The 24,123-nt window shown below is 46.6% G+C and overlaps 2 pseudogenes across 1 annotated transcript; one reads left to right on the top strand and one right to left on the bottom strand.

The window, feature by feature from the left end:
* Positions 1 to 17,870: 17,870 nt before the first annotated feature.
* On the bottom strand, positions 17,871 to 18,759 carry LOC101019816 (annotated as a pseudogene). The gene has a single exon (XR_638317.4). The product of XR_638317.4 is annotated as a ferritin heavy chain pseudogene (transcript).
* A 2,008-nt stretch (positions 18,760 to 20,767) lies between these two features.
* LOC101016879 lies at positions 20,768 to 23,451 on the top strand (annotated as a pseudogene).
* The last annotated feature ends 672 nt before the right edge of the window (positions 23,452 to 24,123 follow it).

Below are 24,123 nucleotides of genomic sequence, written 5' to 3'. Positions count from 1 at the left end.
AATGGTAGGGATATTGATAATGGGGGAGGCCATGTGTGTGGAGGGGCAGGGAGTATCTGGGAACTCTATACTTTCTGCTCAGTTTTACTGTGAACCTAAAACTGCTCGAAAAAATAAAGTCTAGGCCAGGTGCAGTGGCTCACGCCCATGATCTCAGCACTTTGGGAGGCTAGGGAGGGTGGATCACTTGAGGTCAGGAGTTTGAGACCAGCCTGGCCAACATGGTGAAACCCGTCTCTACTAAAAATGCAAAAATTTTCCGGGCATGGTGGTGCATGCCTGTAATCCCAGCTATGCAGGAGGCTGGGGAAGGAGAATCACTTGAACTCAGGAGGTAGAGGTTGCAGTGAGCCAATACTGCGCTACTGCACAACAGCCTGGGCAAAAGAATGAGACTCCATCTCAAAAAGAAAAAAAAAGCCAGGTGTGGTGGCTCATGCCTGTAATCCCAGCACTTTGGGAGGCCGAGGGGGGCAGATCACAAGGTCAAGAGATTGAGACCGTCCTGGCCAACATGGTGAAACCCCATTTCTACTAAAAATACAAAAATTAGCTGGGTGTGGTGGCGCTCACCTGTAGTCCCAGCTACTTGGGAGGCTGGAGGCAGGAGAATCACTTGCAGTGAGCCAAGATCGCGCCACTGCACTCCAGGTTGGTGACAGAGTGAGACTCCGTCTTAAAAAAAAAAAACAAAAACAAAAACCTCTTTTACATTAAAAGAGGCTTAAGGAACATAGTAACTGGATTCTAAGATTTGAAGTGTCATCTGTGATTGGATCCTAGTTTGGACAGAATGTGTATGTAAGTAATTTTTCGTACAACTGGAGAAATTTGAGTAGAAATTATAAATTAAATCATTTTGACTATGTAATATAAGAGAGTTAAGAATGTCTACAATTTTAAAACACTTCAGCATAAAAAACTTGAAAGGGAAAAAATCATTGATTAAAATCCATAGACTAACATGACTTGAACTGACTAAAATTCAAGAGAAATGTTGAATTTCTAAAATCATTACAATGTTAAATGTATTTTTTTTAGAATTATTGGTTTAAAAAAATTTAAAGAATAAAAAAATAAAGTAAATGAAATTATTGGTTTAAGCTGTGTGCAGTGACACAAGTCAGTAGTTTCAGCTACTTGGGAGGCTGAGGTGAGAAAACTGCTTGAGGCAAGGAATTCAAGGCTGCAGTGTTCCATAATCACACCTGTGAAAAGCCACTACACTCTAGCCTGGGCAAATAGTGAAAACCTGTATCTAAAATAAATTAATTTTAAAAAGTAAATGACAAGAACCAGGTGGCTACAGAGATCTAGATGGCAAAAACTATTGGATAGTCTTTTCAGAACGACACTTGAGATTAATCAGCTCCAACCATTTTCCATCTCTATTTCACTCCCAAAGGGTTCGAGTTATAGGCAGCAAGGGTCTTGCTAGCCTAACTTACATAATATGCCAACTTGGCTGGAGCAGTAGGGAATCTTGACTGACAGTTTTAGCATTCGAGTGTGCAGAAGAGGAAGGGTAGTTCCCTAAAGAAAAAATCACATTATGCTACCAGAAAAAGGAAAAATTCGGTTCTAGAATAGGCAAAAAAAAAAAAAAAGATTTCACAACTTCACATGTGTTTGGCGTACACATACATCATTTCATTTACTCTTCACAATAACCCTATGTAGTAGGTATTAACATCTCAGAGAAAGGCTCAGAGAGGTTCTGTAACTTGTCCAAGATCACAAAGCAACTAGGTGGCATAGCCAGCTTTTGAACTCAGATCAAAACCCTACTTTCAAAACCCATGCTTTTTCTGTTACACCATGTGTGTACTAGGAAAAACAAACTAAACAAACAGTTTTCTCCTACTATACTTTTAACATAGAACACTTCTGTAACAAGATGTGTGGAGGTTTTTTCCCCTGTACACCAGGCAGTTCTCCAGTGGACACCAACTGGGTGTCATATAATTCAGTTCAATTCTGACATTATCTACATGTAGTTAGAATTAGATCCCACACCTTAAGGGCTCAGTCCCACCAGACTGCCCCGCATCTCACATGCCAGTTGCAAGTTTGGGCCTCCAGAACTTCTGGCTGTAAATTGAGAGTTCCCATGACTCCCTCCTGGGGTTTGATTAACTTGCTAGGGAGGCTCACAAAACTCAGGGAAACTTTATTACATCTAACGGTTTATTATAAAGGATATTACAAAGGATACAGATGGACAGACACATGAAGAGATACACAGGACAAGGTCTTGAAAGGTCCTGAGCACGGGTGCTTCTGTCCCTGTGGAGTTGGTATGTACCATCCTCCCAGTACGTGGATGTGTTCGCCAACCCAAAAACTCTCCAAACTGTGCCTTTGGGTTTGTGTTTGTTTGTTTGTTTGTTTGGAGACGGAGTCTTGCTCTGTCGCCCAGGCTGCAGTGCAGTGGCATGATCTCGGCTCACTGCAACCTCCGCCTCCCGCGTTCAAGCGATTCTCCTGCCTCAACCACCCGACTAACTGGGACTACAGGCATGCAACACCGTGCTCGGCTAATTTTTGTGTTTTTAGTAGGGACGGGATTCAGTATGTTGGCCAGGATGGTCTCAATCTCCTAACCTCATAATCCGCCTGCCTCGGCCTCCCACAGTGCTGGGATTACAGGAGTGAGCCACCGCGCCCGGCCGGGATTTTTTTATTTTTATTTATTTTTTTTGAGATGGAGTCTTGCTCTTGTCGCACAAGCTGGAGTGCAATGGCGCGATCTCGGCTCCCTGCAACCTCTGCCTCCCAGGTTCAAGTGATTCTCCTGCTTCAGCCTCCAGAGTAACTGGGATTACAGGCACCTGCCACCACACATGACTAATTTTTTTATTTTTTCATTTTTTGAAACGGAGTCTGGCTCTGTTGCCCAGGCTGGAGTGCAGTGGGGCGGTCTCGGCTCACTGCAAGCTCCGCCTCCCAGGTTCACACCATTCTCCTGCCTCAGCCTCGGAGTAGCTGGGACTACAGGCACCCGCCACCACGCCCGGCTAGTTTTTTGTATTTTTAGTAGAGATGGGGTTTCACCATGTTAGCCAGGATGGTCTCGATCTCCTGACCTCGTGATCTGCCCGCCTCGGCCTCCCAAAATGCTGGGATTACAGGCGTGAGCCACCGCGCCCGGCACCTTTGGGATTTTTATCAAAGCTCCATCATGTAGGCATGACTGTTGGTTTTTTTTTTGTTTTTTGTTTTTTTCTTTGAGACAAAGTCTCCCTCTGTCGCCCAGGCTGGAGTGCGGTGGCACAATCTCGGCTCACTGCAACCTCCACCTCCTGAGTTCAAGCGATTCTCCTGCGTCACCCTCCTGAGTAACTGAGACTACAGGCTCAAGCCACCACACCCAGCTAATTTTTTTTTTTTCTATTTTTTGCTTTTTTTTTTTTTTTTTTGAGACGGAATCTGGCTCTGTCGCCCAGGCTGGAGTGCAGTGACCAGATTTCAGCTCACTGCAAGCTCCGCCTCCCGGGTTTGCGCCATTCTCCTGCCTCAGCCTCCCTAGTATCTGGGACTACAGGCGCCCGCCACCTTGCCCGGCTAGTTTTTTGTATTTTTTAGTAGAGACGGGGTTTCACCGTGTTCGCCAGGATGGTGTGGATCTCCTGACCTCGTGATCCGCCCATCTCAGCCTCCCAAAGTGCTGGGATTACAGGCTTGAGCCACCTCGCCTGGCCTATTTTTTGCTATTTTTACTAGAGACAGGGTTTAGTAGAGAGGTAGGCCAGGCTAGTCTAGAACTCCTGACCTCAAGTGATCCGCCCACCTTGGCCTCCCAAAGTGTTGGGATTACAGGCGTTAGTCACTGTGCCTGGCCATGACTGATTATTAATGCCATTTCCAGCCCTCTCTCCTCTCCAGACAACGGGAGGTGGGGGTGAAAGTTCCAAGCTTCAAATTATGACTTGGTCTGTCTGGTGGTTAGCCCCCATCCAGAAGCTTACAGAGTTGCCTCAGAACAAAATGTACCTCTATCACCTGAAATTCCAATAGATTAAGGAGCTCTATGTCAGAAGCTCCAATCACTCAGAAAATTATACAGGTTTTAGAAGCTCTGTGTTGGGAACCATGGTCAAAGACCAATATGCATATTTCTTATTATTTTACACCACACCATTAGGCAAGGCAGACAGTTAAATTTCTTCTATTCTTCAGTTTCCCAATCAGTAGAAAGAAGTAACAACTTGCTCTGGGTCTCCTGAGTAGCTTGGATATCATAGCTAACTAACAGGTTTGCAGAGCAGCCAGAGCTCCCTTGGAAGTGACTTCCTATTTCCTTAATTTTTCTGACATTGATTAGAAGGGGGAAAAAAGGAAAAAAAATGAAATGCATAATATTAACCACTTTTCAAATAGTTACTATGTTCCAAGCATAGTGTTTTATATCTCTCTGTGCATTCAATTCTCTTAATAGTCCTGTAAGGAACACAACATATTAACCGCAATTTATAACGAAGGAAACACGTTTAGAGAGTGGAAGTTATTACTCAGGATCGCTGGCTTTCAACCCAAGTCGGTCTGACTCCAGAACTGGGTGCTCCAAACAACAGCACCCCACTACCCACTCTCCTGAACTTTTTGCCACAGAGGCCCGAAGATACCTTCCCTTCTTGATGAGAGAAGGGGTAGTCTCAGTCTCCTCACCTACATAATAAAGGAGTCAGAATCGCTTCTCTTGCAAGGCCCCTTTACCTCTGACTGCTGCTGCTACTGGCAAGGTAAAGAGCTGAGTTCTGTGCTAAACAAAGAGAAGAGCAAGGCCTCACTGAATGAATGAACTTTATTCCCCAATGGGAGCTCTGAACTAAGGTACATGACTTACTCTGGCAAAGAAGGGGCACTCTGGATGTCTGCAGATAAGGAGGTAGGCTGCAGATCAGGCAGAGAAATTGCTGGGTAGACTCAATAATGATACACAAGAAAAAGACATTGATAAGAAAAGCAGGCCACTTTTTGAGGCAACCTTTTTATTTTTCTCCTCTGGCCCTCATCTTTAACTCTCTTTTCTTCCTCTCTCAGATTCTTCAGAGTGAGGAGGGGTAGATGAAATTGAAAGGAAATTGCTGCTTAATGGCTAAAAATAAAAGGATGCAGGCCAGGAGCGGTGGCTCACGCCTGTAATCCCAGCACTTTGGGAGGCCAAGACGGGCGGATCACGAGGTCAGGAGATCGAGACCATCCTGGCTAACACGGTGAAACCCCGTCTCTACTAAAAATACAAAAATTAGCCAGGCGTGGTGGCAGGCGCCTGTAGTCCCAGCTACTCGGGAGGCTGAGGCAGGAGAATGGCATGAACCTGGGAGGCGGAGGTTGCGGTGAGCTGAGATCACGCCACTGCACTCCAGCCTGGGCGACAGAGTGAGATTCCATCTCAAAAAAATAAAAATAAAAAAAAGGATGCAATAACTTAAATCAACTTTCTCTTCTTCCCAAACAGTCTATAATAAGTCTGTCTCATTCTAGACAGTAAATAGAAATCTGAAAAACCAATTTTTGCTTGTGGCTTTTCATTATAGAGAATAATTTTTGTTGCTGTTGTTGTTGTTGTTGTTGTTGTTTTTGAGAGTCTCACTGTTGCCCAGGCTGGAGTGTAGTGGCTCGATCTCAGCTCACTGCAACCACTGATGCCTGGGTTCAAGAGATTCTCTGGCCTCAGCCTGCCATGTAGCTGTGATTACAGACAAGTACCACCACACCCAGCGAATGTTTGTATTTTTTTTAGTACAGATGGGGTTTCACCATGTTGGCCAGGCTAGTCTCAAACTCCTGATCTCAAGTGATTCGCCCACCTCAGCCTCCCAAAATGCTGGGATTACAGGCGTGAGCCACTGCACCCGGCCAAGAATAAATTTTAACTGGATAAACATGCCCTCTTTACTAGAATTCTGCTATAATGTCATTAACCTGTATTTAAGCATAAGAAAAATACTCCCATGCTCACCCTGATGACTCAGCCTTGAACTCAAGTCAGGTCTGCTGAAAGGAGATAAAACTGCAAAAGTCTCCATGCTGAGCGTGGGGGACACTTTACTCCTTCAGCCATGGTAGGTTTCCACCCAGACACAGCTCTTGGAACTTGGCTGGTGACCACTGGTGGCTGATGTCAAATGGTCCTCTGATGATTGTCAGTCCCCAGGGTATCAGGGGCACAGCTGTGTGGGGAGAATTTCTGTCTAGAGCTCCATCTCCCAGTCCTATTCTCTGACAAAAGTCATCCCATAGCCAATTGGTAGAGGATGAGGAGTAGGAAAGCCTGGAGAAAAGGAGCTCTGGCAGAGCACCACATGGCTGTCTGGGCAGAGCAGGGACTCCTGCGTCAAAGCAGGGCACAGATGGTCTTCCAAGTAATTACAGAAATTAAATCCCTGGCATATTTCAATCCCTGTACAGCTAGACTGCTAAAAAAGGAAGGAAGGATGGAAGGAAGGAAAAGGAAAGGAAAAAGAAAAGGAAAGGGAAAAAAAGAAAAGGAAAAGGAGAAAAAAAGAAATTGACAGTACTTGATATTGGCTAGGATGTGGGGAAATGGGCACTCTGATTCACAAGGAAAATGTAAAAATGTAAATTAGCTTTTTTTTTTTTTTTTTTCTGAGACGGAGTCTCACTCTGTCACTCAGCCTGAAGTACAGTGGCACAACCTGGACTCCCTGCAACCTCCGCCTCCTGGGTTCAAGTGATTCTCCTGCCTCAGCCTCCGGAGTAGCTGGGATTACAGACAGCCGTCACCACACCCAGCTAATTTTTTTGTATTTTTAGTAGAGACAGGACAGGGCTTCACCATGTTGGCCAGGCTGCTCTCAAACTCCTTGCCTCAAGTGATCTGCCTGTCTTGGCCTCCCAAAATGCTAGGATTACATGCATGAGCCACTATGCCCAGCCATAAATTAATATCTTCAGAGGACAATGTGGCAGTATCTTTTCCACTCCACTCTAAATTTCAAAACAGAACCAGGCCAGGCACAGTGGCTTATGCCTATAATCCCAGCACATTGGGAGGTCAAGATGGGAGGATCACTTGAGGCTAGGAGTTCGAGACCAGCCTGGCCAACATGGTGAAACCCTGTCTCTACTTAAAAAAAAAAATTAGCTGGGCATGGTGATGTGCACCTAAAATTCCAGCTACTCAGGAGGTTGAGGCACAAGAATCGCTTGAACCTGGGAGGTGGAGGTTGCAGTGAGCCAAGATTGCGCCACTGCACTCCAGCCTGAGAGACAGAGTGAGACTCTGTCTCAAACAAACAAACACAAAAAATGAAAAAACAAAAACAAAACAAAAAAACAGGCTATGAAAAGGAAGAGATCTCCCTAGATCATATATCCATTTGACAGATAAGGAAACCAAGGTTCAGCTATATTCCCTGGATTTTTTCAGAGTCTCTCTGTTAGTATGTGCCAGAGACCCTAAATGTGGATAGACACGGTGGCTCACACCTGTAATCTCAGCACTTTGGGAGGCCCAGGCAGGAGAATTTCTTGAGCAGAGGAGTTCAAGACCAGCCTGGCAACATAGTAAGTCTCCCATTTCTACAAAAAATACAAAAAAATTTAGCTGGGCATGGTGTCGTGCACCTGTAGTCGCAGCTACTCGGGAGGCTAAGTGGGAAGATCCCTTGAGCCCAGAAGGTGGAAGCTGCAGTGAGCTGTGATGGTGCCACCGCCCTCTAGCCTGGGCAACAGAGTGAAACCCTGTCAGAAACAACAAACTTAAACCCCAATTGATGCATTTTTTTCTTATAGCAAAATAAAACACAAACGAGGGACCTTCTTGCTAGAAGAGACCATCAATACTTTCTGGAATAAGATGAAACTTAATTACATTAAACAAAATCTGGGTAAGCATATCATCTGCCAGAATGTCATTTAGAGAGCTGAAAAATAGTTTTTATACCCCCTGTGGATTAGTAAAAATGTATTTGGTTTCAAATGACAGAAGCTCTACTCAAACTGAAGGAGCTTCCCAGACAGTGTCATCAGGATTGGTTTCTATCTCTTGGGCCTATGTTTCTCAGTGTTGACTTCATCCTTAGTCAGGCTCCCCCATGGAATGGCGAGCTGATACCAGCAGCTCCAGCCTTACATTCTTCTAGTATAGTAGCCCTAGCACTATGGAGCTTTGTTCCCCATAGTTCCAGCTTTGGAAACTATATCTAAACTATATGTTTAGATTACATATCCAATCCTAGAGTAATGGCCAGGTCATCCCCAGCCAAACCACATAACCTGAAATTAAGAGTGTAATCAGGATTCTGCTATCAAAAGAAGGGTGCACAGATACGAGGAAGGCCAAAACAATAGTTATCCATTCCACCCTGTAAGGGAATGTAAACAAGGATGAAATTTTGATGGAAAAGGGAGCATACAGCATTTGTGATCCCCACATTGAAGACTTCCTCAAAATATCCTTTTATGGAAAGACACAAAGCTTCCCAAGAACAACACAGCCCCTCTATTCCCTTCAAATACGATTGTACAAAGAAAGCAGTACCCTTCTGCCTACTATGAGTGAATAGATGTGTCTGTCCACTGTCTGGCCAGCTGTCAACTGCCTCACTGTGCCCTGGAGAGAGCTTTTTTTTTTTTTTTGAGATGGATTCTCACTCTGTCACCCAGGCTGGAGTGCAGTGGGGCGATCTCGATTCACTGCAACCTCTGCCTCCTGGGTTCAAGCAATTCTTCTGCCTCAGCTTCCCAAGTAGCTGGAATTAGAGACATGCGCCACCACGCCCGGCTAATTTTTTTGTATTTTTAGTAGAGACAGGGTTTCACCATATTTGCCAGGCTGGTCTCGAACTCCTGACCTTGTGATCCACCCGCCTCGGCCTCCCAAAGTGCTGGGATTACAGGTGTGAGCCACTGCGCCCGGCCCTAGGAGAGGGCTTTCGAGGGCGGAAATGGTTTTCATTCTCAGGGGCTGTTACACGGGAGGTTGGATTGACAGGAAAAACAAGAAGATGTAAATCTATCTATATATCTGGTGCTAAAAATCTGGAACCAGTGGAATATGGAGGAGCAAATCTGTATGTGTGTATGTGTGTCCCTTTATGTAGACTACAGGAAAAGATGGGTTAGAAGAAAGGGAAGGAAAAACAAGAGAGAAAAGGCCTGGTCTGCTGGCTCATGTCTCTTGTGCCTGTAATCCCAGCATTTGGGGAAGTCCAGGCAGGAGGATCCCTCGAAGCCAGGAGTTGCAGACCACCCTGGGCAACATACAGTGAGACCCTGCCTCTACAAAATTAAAAAATTAGCTGGGTGTGGTGGCGTGTGCCTGTAGTCCCAGCTACTCGGGAGGCTGAAGCAGGAGGATTGTTTAGGCCCAGGAGGTTGAGGCTGCAGTAAGCTAGAATTGTGCCACTGTACTCCAGCCTGGGCAACAGAGGGAGAGCCTGCTTCAAAAAGAGAGAGAGAGAGAGAGAGAGAGAGAAAGAGAGAGAGAGTTGGAGAGAGTTTGGTTTTCTAAGCAGGTTTTATTTTTTATTTTATTTTTCTTTTTGAGATGCAGTCTCACTCTGTTGCCAGGCTGGAGTGCAGTGGCATGATCTCAGCTCACTGCAACCTCTGCCTCCAGGGTTCAAGCAATTCTTCTGCCTCAGCCTCCTGAGTAGCTAGGACTACAGGCACGCGCCACCATGCCCAGCTAATTTTTGTATTTCTAGTAAAGACGGGGTTTCACCATGTTGGCCAGGATGGTGTCGATCTCTTGACCTCGTGGTCCACCCACCTTGGCCTCCCAAAGTGCTGGAATTACAGGCATGAGCCACTGCACCTGGTCAACAGGTGTTATATTCTTATTGTCTGTTTTCATTAGTTAGGATATTGACCAGATAGAGACAAAAATATCCGTGGCTTCTTCAAGGTAGAAGTTCTGTTTTTCTCGGCCGGGCACGGTGGCTCATGCCTGCAATCCCAGCACTTTGGGAAGGCCGAGGTGGGTAGATCACCTGAACTCAGGAGTTCGAGACCAGCCTAGCCAACATGGTGAAACCCTGTCTTTACTAAAAATACAAAAATTAGCCAGGTGTGGTGGCAGGTGCCTGTAATCCCAGCTACACAGGAAGACTGAGGCAGAAGAATCACTTGAACCCAGGAGGAAGAGGTCGCAGTGAGCCAAGATCGCACCATTGCACTCCAGCCTGGGCAACAAGAGTGAAACTCCATCTCAAAAAAAAAAAAAAAAAAAAAGGAAAAGTTCTGGTTTTCTCCCAGGTAAAAGTCTAAGCTAGTAGATTATACGGGGCCAGTCAGGGGCTCTGTCCCCCCAGGCCCTCTGGGAGTAATTTCTTCCATCTCGTTGCTTTTCTATCCTCCATGGTGTCACAGGGTCAGAGCTGACTCACCTCCCATACATCTTATAGGGGGGAAAGCAAAAGGCAAGCAGCTTCTTATGAAGGCATGATCTGAAAGTTGCTAACATCACTTTCCCTTTGGCCAGAGTATTGTCTCATGGTCATACCTAGATGCAAGAGAGATCTGTAGCTGGCAAGCACTCAGCTAAACTCAGGGGGAGGGCTGGGAGCAGCTCCTCACGCCTGTAATCACAGCATTTTGGGAGACCAAGGTGGGCGGATCACTTGAGGTCAGGAGTTTGAATCCAGCCTGGTCAACATGGTGAAACCCCGTCTCAACTAAAAATACAAAAATTGGCCTGGCGCGGTGGCTCAAGCCTGTAATCCCAGCACTTTGGGAGGCCGAGACGGGTGGATCACAAGGTCAGGAGATCGAGACCATCCTGGCGAACACGGTGAAACCCCGTCTCTACTAAAAAACACAAAAAACTAGCCGGGCAAGGTGGTGGGCGCCTGTAGTCCCAGATACTTGGGAGGCTGAGGCAGGAGAATGGCGTGAACCCGGGAGGCGGAGCTTGCAGTGAGCTGAGATCCAGCCACTGCACTCCAGCCCGGGCAACAGAGCGAGACTCCATCTCAAAAAAAAAAAAAAAAACCACACAAAAATTAGCCGGGCGTGGTAGTGGGTGCCTGTAATCCCAGCTACTCAGGAGGCTGAGGCAGAAGAATCACTTGAACCCAGGAAGTGGAGGTTGCGGTGAGCCAATATCAAGCCATTGTACTCCAGCCTGGGCAACAGAGTGAGACTCCATCTCAAAAAATAAAAAATAGGCCGGGCGCGGGGGCTCAAGCCTGTAATCCCAGCACTTTGGGAGGCTGAGACGGGCGGATCACGAGGTCAGGAGATCGAGACCATCCTGGCTAACACGGTGAAACCCCGTCTCTACTAAAAAATACAAAAAACTAGCCAGGCGAGGTGGCGGGCGCCTGTAGTCCCAGCTACTCGGGAGGCTGAGGCAGGAGAATGGTGTAAACCCGGAAGGCGGAGCTTGCAGTGAGCTGAGATCCGGCCACTGCACTCCAGCCTGGGCGACAGAGCCAGACTCCTTCTCAAAAAATAAATAAATAAATAAATAAATAAAAAATAAAAAATAAATAAACTCGGGGAGAAGCTGTTACTAACTAAAAGGTGGGGATATTGGGGAACAATTAGTGACCACTCTCCTTCACCCTTCTTTTTTTTTTTTTCTTGAGACAGAGACTTGCCTGTTGCCTAGGATGGAGTACAGTGGTGAGATCCTAGCTCACTGCAGCCCTGACGTCCTTGGCTCAAGTGATCCTCCAACCTCAGCCCCCCAAATAGCTGGGACTACAGGCACCTGCCATTATGCCTGGCCCTTCTTCACCCTTCTAATCAAAGCTAGTTCTACCCATTTCTCTCTTAAAATCCTCTACACTCTTATTTGCTTATGTGATTTCTTTTTTTTTTTTTTTTTTTTTTTGAGATGGAGTCTCTCACTCTGTCACCCAGACTAGAGTGCAGTGGTGCGACCTCAGCTCACTGCAACCTCCACCTCCCGGGTTCAAGCCATTCTCCTGCCTCAGCCTCTCGTGTAGCTGGGATTACATGTGCCCACCACCATGCCCAGCTAATTTTTGTATTTTTAGTAGAGAGGTGTTTTGCCATGTTGGCCAAGCTGGTCTCAAACTCCTGACCTCAGGTGACCACCCACCTCGGCCTCCCAAAGTGCTGGTATTATAGGCATGAGCCACCGGGTTAGGCCTGTGTGACTTCTTTTAAGGAGCCATTCTTGATCTTCTTCCTCTGCTGAGCTCCCACAGCTCTTTTCATATTCCTTATGGTCCTTAGACTATCCAGTGCTTTAGTTGGATGGGTTCCCTACTAGTCTAGGAGCTCCTTAAGGACAGGGAGGAGGACCAGGTCACATCTCTGCCCACCTACCACACTTCACACAGTAGGGCTTAAGAAGTGATTGCTAAAGGAATGAAACTTTTTCACTTTTCTGACAATAAATTGGAAATGTTAGAATGTTGGAAAGTTGAAAACTCCTAAATACTGTACTTCAGTGTTCGTTTCTTAAAAGCAAGGACCAACCGGGCACTGTGGCTCACACCTGCAATCCTAGCACTTTGATAGGCCGAGGTGGGTGGATTGACTGAACTCAGGAGTTCAAGACCACCCTGGGAAACATGTCTCTACTGAAATACAAAAAATTAGCCAGGCATGGTAGCGGGGACCTGTAGTCCCAGCTATTCAGGAGGCTGAGGCACAAGAATTGCTTGAGCCTGGGAGGCGGAGGTTGAGCCGAGATCACACCACTGCACTCCAGCATGGGCAACAGAGCAAGACTGGGCCTCCAAAAAAAAAAAAATGTCGAAACCTTTTCTTACATAACCATATTTTTTAATTGTGGTTTGACAGATGTTTCCTTAAATGCCTGGAGGAAAGGAAACAAGGAAGGGAAAAAAGCAGTAGAAAAATAAAAGACAATTTTCCAGGTCTTTGCAGATTGGCTGTATGTTGGATCACTCCTACTATGCTTAGCCATGCTGTTTGCAACTCTGCCTTAACCTCCACTTCCTGCTTGCACTGAGTCTAAAAATCAGGCAGAGGTGAAAACTCAAGGTCTTCCCAGTTCTTTAAGCGTGTGTCCTTCTCTTGGCATGTGTGTGGCTTTCTAGATTCCCCAGTAAACGTAGAAAACTTTCAAAGCTCTTATTCTCCCCCAAAATCTCATTCTCTGGATTTTCCTCTCAGGCTTTTAACATGTCTGTTGTTTGATCTAGCCATTTTTTGATTGTTTGCTTTGCCCAGGTCATAGCAGTTTATTCATTTGTTCTTAATTGTTTTTAGGAAAAGTCTGTGTAGCTGCTCTATCCTAGTAGAGTTCCAAGTTAGTTACAACAAAGAGAAACCCTAGTTAGATTCAAAAGACAAATCCTGGGCCGGCGCAGTGGCTCACGCCTGTAATCCTAGTACTTTGGAAGGCCAAGGTGGGTGGATCACCTGAGGTCAAGAATTCGAGACCAGCCTGGCCAACATGGGGAAGCCCCCTTTCTACCAAAAATGCAAAAATTAGCTGGGCGTGGTGGCGGGCACCTGTAATCCCAGCTACCCGGGAGGCTGAGGCAGGAGAATAATTTGAACCCGGGAGGCGGAGATTGCAGTGAGCTGAGATCACACCATTGCACTCTAGCACGGGTGAAAGAGCGAAACTCGGTCTCAAAAAAAAAAAAATCAAATCCTGTTCTGTAGGAACAAGGGCCACTCTGCTCTCTCTAGAACCAGGTATCCACACAGGGAACACAGACTGCTGGCTTTAAGATCACTGCTTCTCTAAGGAGGGGATGGGGCTAAGGTAAGTTAAAATGCCACAAAAATCTTAGCTGTTTCAGTGGCCTTTCTCTTGGTTAAGTATTTGCTTGGTTGCTGTAAACTTTTTTTTTTTTTTTGAAATGGAGTGTCACTCTGTCGCTCAGGCTGGAGTGCAGTGGCACAATCTTGGCTCACTGCAACTTCCGCCTTCCAGGTTCAAGCAATTCTCCTGCCTCAGCCTCCCAAGTTTTTTTTTTTTTTTTTTTCAATTTTTGTATTTTTAATAGAGACAGCGTTTCACCATATTGGTCAGGCTGATCTTGAACTCCTGGCCTCAAGTGATCTACCCGCCTCGGCCTCCCAAAGTGCTGGGATTACAGGCATGAGCCACTGGACCCGGCCCGTTGCTGTAAACTTTCAGCTATCTCCTAGCATTCTGATAAGGTTGATTCCAACAGGTTTTGCCAAGTTTTTCAGTGTTTCTGGGGAGAAATGGATCCCCTACTCTGCCATTTTCAATAATGCCACTTCTAACCTCCATGCCTTTCTAGTATACTCAATTTCTATCTTTTTATGCTGTTCTCTTTTTTTTGTTTTGTTTTGAGGTACAGTCTCCTCTGTCACCCAGGCTGGAGCGTAATGGTGTGATCTCGGCTTACTGCAACCTCCACCTCCCAGGTTCAAGTGATTCTCCTGCCTTGGCCTCCTGAGCAGCTGGGATTACAGGCACCTGCCACCACACCCAGCTAATTTTTGGTTTTTTTTGAGATGGAGTCTCACTCGGTTGCCCTGTCTGGAGTGCAGTGGTGTGATCTTGGCTCACTGCAACCTCTGCATCCTAGGTTCAAGCTATTCTCAAGCCTTAGCCTCCTGAGTAGCTGGGATTACAGGCATGTACCACCGCATTCGGCTAATTTTTGTATTTTTTAGTAGAGACGGGGTTTCACCATGTTGACCAGGATAATCTTGAACTCCTGACCTCAGGTGATTCACCCACCTTGGCCTCTCAAAGTGCTGGGATTACAAACATGAAACATTGCACCTGGTCAACTTTTATGCTGTTCTCTAAGCCACTTCCTTAGAACCATCTTCTAATTCACTAACTCTCTCTTTGTCTATGTCCATCTAAGATAATGTATATCTCATTTATTGAGGGTTTATTCCCCCAATAACTTACTTTTTTCATTTAGGAAATTATTTTCAGGATTTCTAATTTTTTTATTAATTTTTAATTTTTAAACTTTTCATTTTGAAATAATTTTAGATTTACAGAAGAGCTTCAGAGATAGCATAGCAAATTCTTGTATATCCTCCACCCAACTTTCCCTAATGTTAACAGTTACATAATGTCTTGCATAACTCTGAGACATTTATCAAAAAAACTAAACTTAATACCATACTATTAACTTTATTCAGATTTCCTTAATTTTTCTTTTTCTTTTTTTCTGTTCAGCATCCAATCCAAGACACCATGTTGAATCCAGTTGTCAAGTCTCAAATCCGTGACCGTTTCTCAGTCTTTCATTGTCTCATGACCTTGGCATTTTTAAAGAGTACTGGGCAGGTTATTTTGTCTAATGTTCCCCAATTTAGGTTTTTGTCTGATGTTTTCTGTTAAACTAGGCTTATAGATTTTCGGGAAGAATGCTACAGAGGTAAAGTGCCCTTCTCATCACATCACATAAGGGGGTATATGATATAGTCTGACATTATTATTTAGGTTAACTTGATCACTTGGTTAAGGTGGTATCTCCATTGTGCAGTTGCTATTTTTCCCTTTCCATATTCTATGCATTAGAAGTGAGTCACTGAGTCCAGTCAATACTGAAGAAGAGAGAAACTGAGCTGTGCTTCCTGGACAGAGATGAATCAAAGAATATGTGTTCTTTATTTATTTATTTAGACACAGGGTCTCACTATATCTCCCAGGCTGGTCTCAAACCCCTGGCCTTGAATGATCCTCCTGCCTTGGCTCCCCACAGTGCTGGGATTATAGGCATGAACCAATGCGCCAGGTCTCTTTTTATGTTTATTCAGTTTGTTATTCTTCCTTTATCCCTTTGAGGATCCGAGGCATACTTGTGTTGAAGCCTTCTATTTCTGTTGTTTATTTTCTTAGATTGAGAGTATCTGTGAAAGGAGTCTTCTAAAGATTGTTCTTTTTTTTTTTTTTTTGCATTTATCTAGAGTGAATTATCCTCCTAATTATGGAGGAGTTTATTTTGCTTGTTTTTTTGGGTTTTTTTTTTGTGTGTGTGTGTGTGGTAAGGAATCTGTCCTCTCTACAATTAATTTTAATAAGTTGAGGAAATTTATTTGCGGGTTCATCTTAGAGTGGGAAGTTTTGCAATTTTGTTCACTTTCGTTTTGCTATATCCTTCCTTCTTTCTCACTGCTCTCACCATCCTTATCTAGGGTTTTTGCGAATTCAGTCACGGCCCTGTATGTTTGGCATAGATCCCGGTTTTGTGGCCATGTCTATGTTGGCCTGGTTCCTAGGTATGAAAGTTACAAAAGCTGCCGTCCCAGGCAGCAGAGGGCAGCAGCTTATTTCAGCCTCTTTTTCTCACCTCAGCCCCTAGTTTTTTGTTTTGTTTTGTTTTGGTTTTTTTTTTGAGACAGAGTCTTGCTCTGTAGCCCGGGCTGGAGTGCAGTGGCCGGATCTCAGCTCACTGCAAGCTCCGCCTCCCGGGTTTGCGCCATTCTCCTGCCTCAGCCTCCGGAGTAGCTGGGACTACAGGTGCCCGCCACCTCGCCCGGCTAGTTTTTTGTATTTTTAGTAGAGACGGGGTTTCACCGTGTTAGCCAGGATGGTCTCGATCTCCTGACCTCGTGATCCGCCCGTCTCGGCCTCCCAAAGTGCTGGGATTACAGGCTTGAGCCACCGCGCCCGGCCACCTCAGCCCCTAGTTTTATGAACTGAGACAGATTCCAACCCACTCTGAATGGAGCATTTTCCTCTATCAGATTACTTTTTTACTTTGAAAAAAAATACATCTACATGTATTTTTGAGAGTAGGTCTCACCCTGTTGCACAGGCTGGAGTGTAATGGCTCAATCATAGCTCACTGCAACCTCCACTTTCCCAGGCTTAGGTGATTCGCCACCTCAGCCTCCCAAGTAATTGGGACTACAGGTGCAAGCCACCATGCCCAGCTAATTTTCATATTTTTTTTATAAACAGGGTTTTATCATGTTGCTCAGACTAGTCTCGAACTCCTAGCCTCAAGTGATCCACCCACCTCTGCCTCCCAAAGTGCTATGATTACAGGTGTGAGCCACCATGCCCAGAAAAAATAATGTTTTTAATAAACACAAAAATAAAATAGAGAAGTTCTCATAAAATTACTATATTTAAACAAGAAGGGCCAGGAGCGGTGGCTCACGCCTGTAATCCCAGCACTTTGGGAGGCTGAGGCGGGTGGATCATTTGAGGTCAGGAGTTCAAAACCAGCCTAGCCAACATGGTGAAACCCCATCTCTACTAAAAATACAAAGATTAGCCAGGCATGGTGGTGGGCGGATGAGGCAGGAGAATTGCTTGAGGTCAGGAGGCAGACGTTGCAGTGAGCCAAGATCACACCATTGCACTCCAGCCTGGGCAATAGAGCAAGACTCTGTCTCAGAAAATGAATGAACAAACAAACAAAAAACCAACAGGGAAAAATTTGTGTGTGCCATTTTATTTAAATAAATACACAAATAGGTGGTAAGAATACACACACAGTAAAGGAACATCACAATATTTATTGCGTTTATTTCTTGGAAATGGTTTTTGGTTATTGTTTTGAGACAGGATCTCCTCTCACTGCAAACTGCACCTCCTGGGCTCTAAAAACCCTCTAACCTCAGCCCCACCCCCATTAGCTGGGACTACAAGTGCACACCACCACACCTGGCTACTTTTTGTATTTTTTTGTAGTAACAGGGTTTCACCATGTTGCCTGGGCTGGCTGTAAACTCCTAGCCTCAACTGATCTGCCTGCCTCGGTCTCCCAAAGTGCTGGGATTACAGGCATGAGCCACCACCGGCTGATAATGGTCTTTAAAGACATTTCTGGACATTTGTGATCAGAGGAAAAATGTTGCCTAATAGTCTAATAATTTTTAGAAAATATTTGTTCCATTTTGTAAGCCATTTTATTTTTCTCTCATTAGTTGATACCTGTGCGTGTGTGTGTTTTTTTTGGTTTTTTTGTTTTTTTTTGTTTTTTTTTGGTGGGGGGGGGTACCAAATTTCTTTATTTGAACGAATGGTACAAATCAAAGAACTTAAGTGGATGTTCTGGTACAACTTACAGAAAAGGTAAAGGAAACCCCAACATGCATGCACTGCCTTGGTGACCAGGGAATTCACCCCATGGCTATGGGGAAATTAGCCTGAGGCTTAGCTTTCATTATCGCTGTCTCCCAGGGTGTGCTTGTCAAAGAGATACACTGCCAAGCCAGATTCGGGTGCTCCCATCCTGCGCAAATTGGTCACGTGGTCACCCAATACTTTGGTGGCTTTCACCTGCTCATTCAGGTAATGTGTCTCAATGAAGTCACACAAATGGGGGTCATTTTTGTCAGTGGCCAGTTTGTGCAGTTCCAGTAGTGACTGATTCACATTTCTTTCCAAATGTAACGCACACTCCATCGCATTCAGCCCGCTCTCCCAGTCGTCATAGTCTGGTTTCTTGATATCCTGAAGGAAGATTCGGCCACCTCCTTGGTTCTGCAGCTTCATCAGTTCTCGGCATGTTCCCTTTCCTCATGAGATTGGTGAAGAAAGTATTTGGCAAAGTTCTTCAAAGCCACATCATCGCGGTCCAAGTAGTAGGACATGGACAGGTAAACGCAGGAAGCGTAGAGCTCCAGGTTGATCTGGCCGTTGATGGCGGCCTTTGAGTCCTGGTGGTAGTTCTGGCGCACCTGCGAGGTGGACGCGGTCGTCATGGCGGAGGCTAAGGACAGGCGGCGGTGGCGGCGGTGGCTGCGCGGCGCTGGAGTGGCGGCGGGGGCCTTGGGGCGATCCGAGGGCGCGGTGAAGAGGTGACTGAGGGCTGGCTACGGGCGGCCGGCCGGGATGGAGGACCAGCACCGGTTCCGTCCAAGCACTGTTGAAGGAGGAAACCCCGATGACTCTCCGCAAAGAACGTCTGGCCTATGTGTTTGTTTTTATGCCAAGATCGTGTTGTATTTGAGTCAAAAAATATGACTGATGGAAGACTCCTCAACAAAATTGGTAGGTAATATTTGTGTACAATTTTTATATTTATATATAACCCCACATTAGTCATTTCAGAAATCGATGAAGGCGGTAGGAAGATAGCGTGAGTAGGATAAGGTACATTGTTTTTCTTCCAATTAGCTATTTGTCTCTTATTTTTTATTTATTTTTATTTATTTATTTTTTTGAGACGGAGTCTCGCTCTGTCGCCCAGGCTGGAGTGCAGTGGCCGGATCTCAGCTCACTGCAAGCTCCGCCTCCCGGGTTTTACGCCATTCTCCTTTCTCATCCTCCCGAGTAGCTGGGACTACAGGCGCCCACCACCTCGCCCGGCTAGTTTTTTGTATTTTTTTAGTAGAGGCGGGGTTTCACCGTGTTAGCCAGGATGGTCTCGATCTCCTGACCTCGTGATCCGCCCGTCTCGGCCTCCCAAAGTGCTGGGATTACAGGCTTGAGCCACCGCGCCCGGCCTATTTTTTATTTTTGTTTTATTTTATTTATTTATTTTTTGAGATGGAGTCTTGCTCTGTTGCCCAGGCTGGAGTGCAGTGGCACGATCTCAGCTCACTGCAACCTCTACCTCCCGGGTTCAAGTGATTCTCCTGCCTCAGCCTCCCTAGTAGCTGGGATTACAAGTGCCTGCCACCATGCCCAGCTAGTTTTTGTATTTTTAGTAGAGATGGGGTTTCACCATGTTGGCCAGGCTGGTCTCAAACTCATGACCTCAAGTGATCACCTGCCTCAGTCTCCCAAAGTGCTGGATTTACAGGCATGAGCCACCTTGTCCGGCGGATTTTTTAAAAATAAATTTCTTGGCTAGGCGCAGTGACTCACGCCTGTAATCCCAGCACTTTGGGAGGTCAAGACAGATGGATGACTTGAGGTCAGAAGTTTGAGACAAGCCTGGCCAACATGGTGAAACCCCGTTTCTACCAAAAATACAAAAACTAGCTGGATTTGGTGGTGGACGCCTGTAATCCCAGCTACTCGGGAGGGTGAGGCAGGAAAATCGCTTGAAGTTGAGAGGTAGGGGGTTGCAGTGAGCCGAGATCACACCATTGCACTCCAGCCTGGGTGACAAGAGTGAGACTCCATCTCAAAAAAATAAATAAATAAATTACTTGATCTTATTAAGTAGAAAAGTTTTGTCTCTTCCTTTATTTTCTTATCTTATTAAGGTTACAAATAAAAGTAAGATTGTTTAACAGGCAGGAGCAACAGAAAACAAGGACTCGAAACTTTACAAACTCTGTGATCAATTAATGAATGATTGGAAATTGTACTGAGAATGATGGCTCGCACCTGTAGTGCCAACTACTGTGGAGGCTGAGGCAGAAGGATCCCTTGAGTTGTGAGTCCAGCCTGGACAACATAGTGAGACCCTGTCTCTAAATAAATAAATAAATAAAACAGAAATTGTCTGTACTGTACTTAGCACAAATTCTATCAATGTATGCCAAATTATACATAACATATAGAAATAGAATCTCTGCTGTCAAAGTAGTAGATGTTCTGGATAAAACATTTCAGGTTCTGAATACAGAGAAAACATGAGAGTACAAGGGAAATGCTAAAATAAATACTACTTGCAACTTCAACTGGACCCAGATATTTAATCTAGTAGTGGTGTTGAAAATTATGGGCCTGGCATGGTGACTCACGCCTGTAATCCCAGCACCTAGGGAGGCCAAGGCATATAGATCACTTGAGCTCAGGAGTTCAAGACCAGCCTGTGCAACATGGTGAAACCCCATCTCTACAAAAAATACAAAAATTAGGCGGGCATGGTGGCATGCACCTGTAGTCCCAGCTACTTATGAAGCTGAGGTGGGAGGATGGCTTGAGCCCAAGAGGCAAAGGTTGCAGTGAGCCGAGATCATACCACTGCCCTCCAGCTTAGGCCACAGACCCTGCTCTCAAAAAAAAAAAAAAAAAAAAAAAAAAAACCCCGTCCTCTGCCCGCCAGGCCGCGGCGGCAGCATGGCAGGGGCGCAGCATCAGCAGCCGCAGCGGCAGGTGGCCCAGGGGGTGTTTCTGTCGGGTCGCGTGGTCTGGCGGCAGCATGGTGGACTACCTGATCAGCTGCACACCGGCTACCTGCTCGAGGACAGGCTCACAGCGCAGCAGCTCTTCGCCAGCGCCCACAGTCTCACCTACCATGACTTCCTGATTCTCCCAGGATTCATAGACTTCATAGCTGATGAGGTGGACCTGACCTCAGCCCTGACCCAGAAGATCACGCTGAAGACACCGCTGATCTCCTCCCCCATGGACACTGTGACAGAGGCTGACATGGCCATCGCGATTGCTCTGATGGGAGATATTGGTTTCATCCACCACAACTGCACCCCAGAGTTCCAGGTCAAGGAGCTGCGTAAGGTTAAGAAGTTTGAACAGGGCTTCATCACGGACCCCGTGGCGCTGAGCCCCTCGCACACTGTGGGTGATGTGCTGGAGGCCAAGATGTGGCATGGCTTCTCTGGCATCCCCATCACTGAGACGGGCACCATGGGCAGCAAGCTGGAGGGCATCGTCACCTCCCAAAATATCAACTTTCTTGCTGAGAAGGACCATACCACCCTCCTTAGTGAGGTGATGATGCCAAGGATTGAGCTGGTGGTGGCTCCAGTAGGTGAGCCGTTGAAAGAGGCAAATGAGATCCTGCAGCGTAGCAAGAAAGGGAAGCTGTCTTTCGTCAATGATCGTGATGAGTTGGTGGCCATTATCACTGGCACTGACCTGAAGAAGAACCAAGACTACCCTCTGGCCTCCAAGGATTCCCACAAGCAGCTGCTGTGCGGGGCAGCTGTGGGCACCTGTGAGGATGACAAATATCACCTGGACCTGCTCACCCAGGCGGGCATCGACGTCATAGTCTTGGACTCATCCCAAGGGAACTCGGTGTATCAGATCGCCATGGTGCACGACATCAAACAGAAGTACCCCCACCTCCAGGTGATTGGGGGAAACATGGTGACAGCAGCCCAGGTCAAGAACCTGATTGATGATGGTGTGGACCGGCTGTGCGTGGGCATGGGCTGTGGCTCCATCTGCATCACCCGGTAAGTGATGGCTTGTGGTCGGCCCCAGGGCACTGCTTTGTACAAGGTGACCAAGTATGCCTGGCACTTTGGTGTGCCCATCATAGCCTATGGAGGCATCCAGACCGTGAGGCACATGGTCAAGGCCCCAGCCCTTGGAGCCTCGACAGTGATGATGGGCTCCCTGCTGGCCGCCACCATGGAGGCCCCTGGTGAGTACTTCTTCTCAGAAGGGGTGTGGCTCAAGAAGTACCAGGGCATGGGCTCACTGGATGCCATGGAGAAGAGCAGCAGCAGCCAGAAACGATACTTGAGCGAGGAGGATAAGGTGAAGATCACGTAGGATGTCTAGGGCTCCATCCAGGACAAAGGGTCCATTCAGAAGTTCATGCCCTACCTCATAGTGGGCATCCAGCATGGCTGCCAGGATGTTGGGGCCCACAGCCTGTCTGTCCCTCCGTCCATGATGTACTCAGGAGAGCTCAAGTTTGAGAAGCGGATCATGTCAGCCCAGATCAAGGGTGGCGTCCATGGTCTGCACTTTTAGGAGAAGCAGCTGTACTGAGGACAACAGTGGAGGCCAAGGTGGTGGAGGGGACGCACCCCAGTGTCCCCCTTCAGGCACAGCCTCCCTCCATAACTGAGTGGTCTGCAGATTTGCACTATGGGTTCCCCAGCTCCTTTCCAGGGAGAGAGCAGGGGAGGCCCTGAGGGGTCTGCAGGCCCTCGCTGGGCATCCCCTGCAGAGTCAGGACTGCTCCCTGGGCCAGGCTGCCCTGGGAGCCCCCCAAGCCCAGTCAGCTGGGTTCTCAGGCCCTGTGCCTGCCTCAGGTCTTTCTTGCTGCAGCCTGCTCCAGCCCAGCCCTCATCCCAGGGGCAGGCAGCCCCTCCTGGCTTCTCCTGTAGGGCACCTCCCTGCCCCCAGCCCCCCAGAAAATGGTGCTCTCCTGGCCCTGCCTCTGGCCCTTCCTGAGCCACTGCCCCCTCAGCCATGTGGCACTTCTGAGCTCCTGACCTAGGCCAAGGGGAGGTCTCTGCCCCCTTCCCTGGCCCTGGGCTACCCTTGGGTCCTGCTCCTCAGGCCACTCCCCTGTCCCTGGCCCTGGGGAGGGGGCTGCCCTGGTCATGGCCACCTGCCTGTCATTCCTGACTTATCACCGTCCCCAGTGAACCATTCCTGCCCTCTCCTCAGCTGCAGTTGAAGGCTTTAACTTTGCATACTTTGGGATCACAGTTGCATCATTGTGTATTAAATAATTGGAATAAATCAAGCAGGTCTCAAAGCCAAAAAGAAAAAAAAAAGGAAGGAAGGAAGGAAGGAAGAAGGAAGGAAGGAAGGAAGGAAGGAAGGAAGGAAGGAAGGAAGGAAGGAAGGAAGGAAGGAAGGGGAGAAAAGAAAAGAAAATTATGTAGACCAGAGTTCATGGGTTCCAGCTCTGGCTTATCTCTCGTCTGGTTGCATGACTTGTCATTTTTGGCCTTAGTTTTCTTTAAAACTATGAGTTTAAGACATGAGCTGTCTCTCCATATCTCCCTTTTTTTTTTTTTTTTTTTTTTTTTTTTTTGAGACAGTCTCACTCTGTTGCCCAGACTGGAGTATATTGGTGCGATCTCAACTCACTGCAAACTCCGCTTCCCAGGTTCAAGAGATTCTCCTGCCTCAGCCTCCTGAGTAGCTGGGATTACAGGCATCCGCCACCATGCCCAGCTAATTTTTGTATTTTTAGTAGAGGCGAGGTTTCACCATGTTGGCCAGGCTGGTCTCAAACTCCTGACCTCAAGTGATCCATCCGCCTTAGTGTCCCAAAGTGCTGGGATTACAGGTGTGAGCCACTTCGCCTGGCCTATATCTTCCACTTTTAATAACCTATGCCCAGGATCTGAAAAATATTTCCACAGTGAGTGAAGTAATTACGATTCCATGCCTCAGAGACCTCCAACATCTCTATGTCATCAGAGAGCCGTTTTTGCGCGCTTTCCATCTGTGTTCATTTGTGTCCTATGTCCCTCGGGTCTCTTTCCTTGCTATGTTTTTATTATGTTCGTATGAATTAAAATCCAAAATCCTTTTTCCTAACAGAAATACTTTCCTCCTGAGCTCTTACTTGCCCCTTTGCTAGCAAAGATGGTTAATTAGCTCCAACACATGAAGGGTAGAGTCAAACAGGGAATTGTATTAACATCTGCTTTGTTTGTTCCTGGAAACCTATGCAAATAAACAAAAGA

The sequence above is a fragment of the Papio anubis genome, chromosome 13, assembly GCF_008728515.1.
Source record: "Papio anubis isolate 15944 chromosome 13, Panubis1.0, whole genome shotgun sequence".
In the NCBI taxonomy this organism is placed as follows: Eukaryota; Metazoa; Chordata; class Mammalia; order Primates; family Cercopithecidae; genus Papio; species Papio anubis.
Note: the sequence above shows the minus strand (reverse complement) of the source record. Positions and strands in the feature narration are given on the sequence as shown.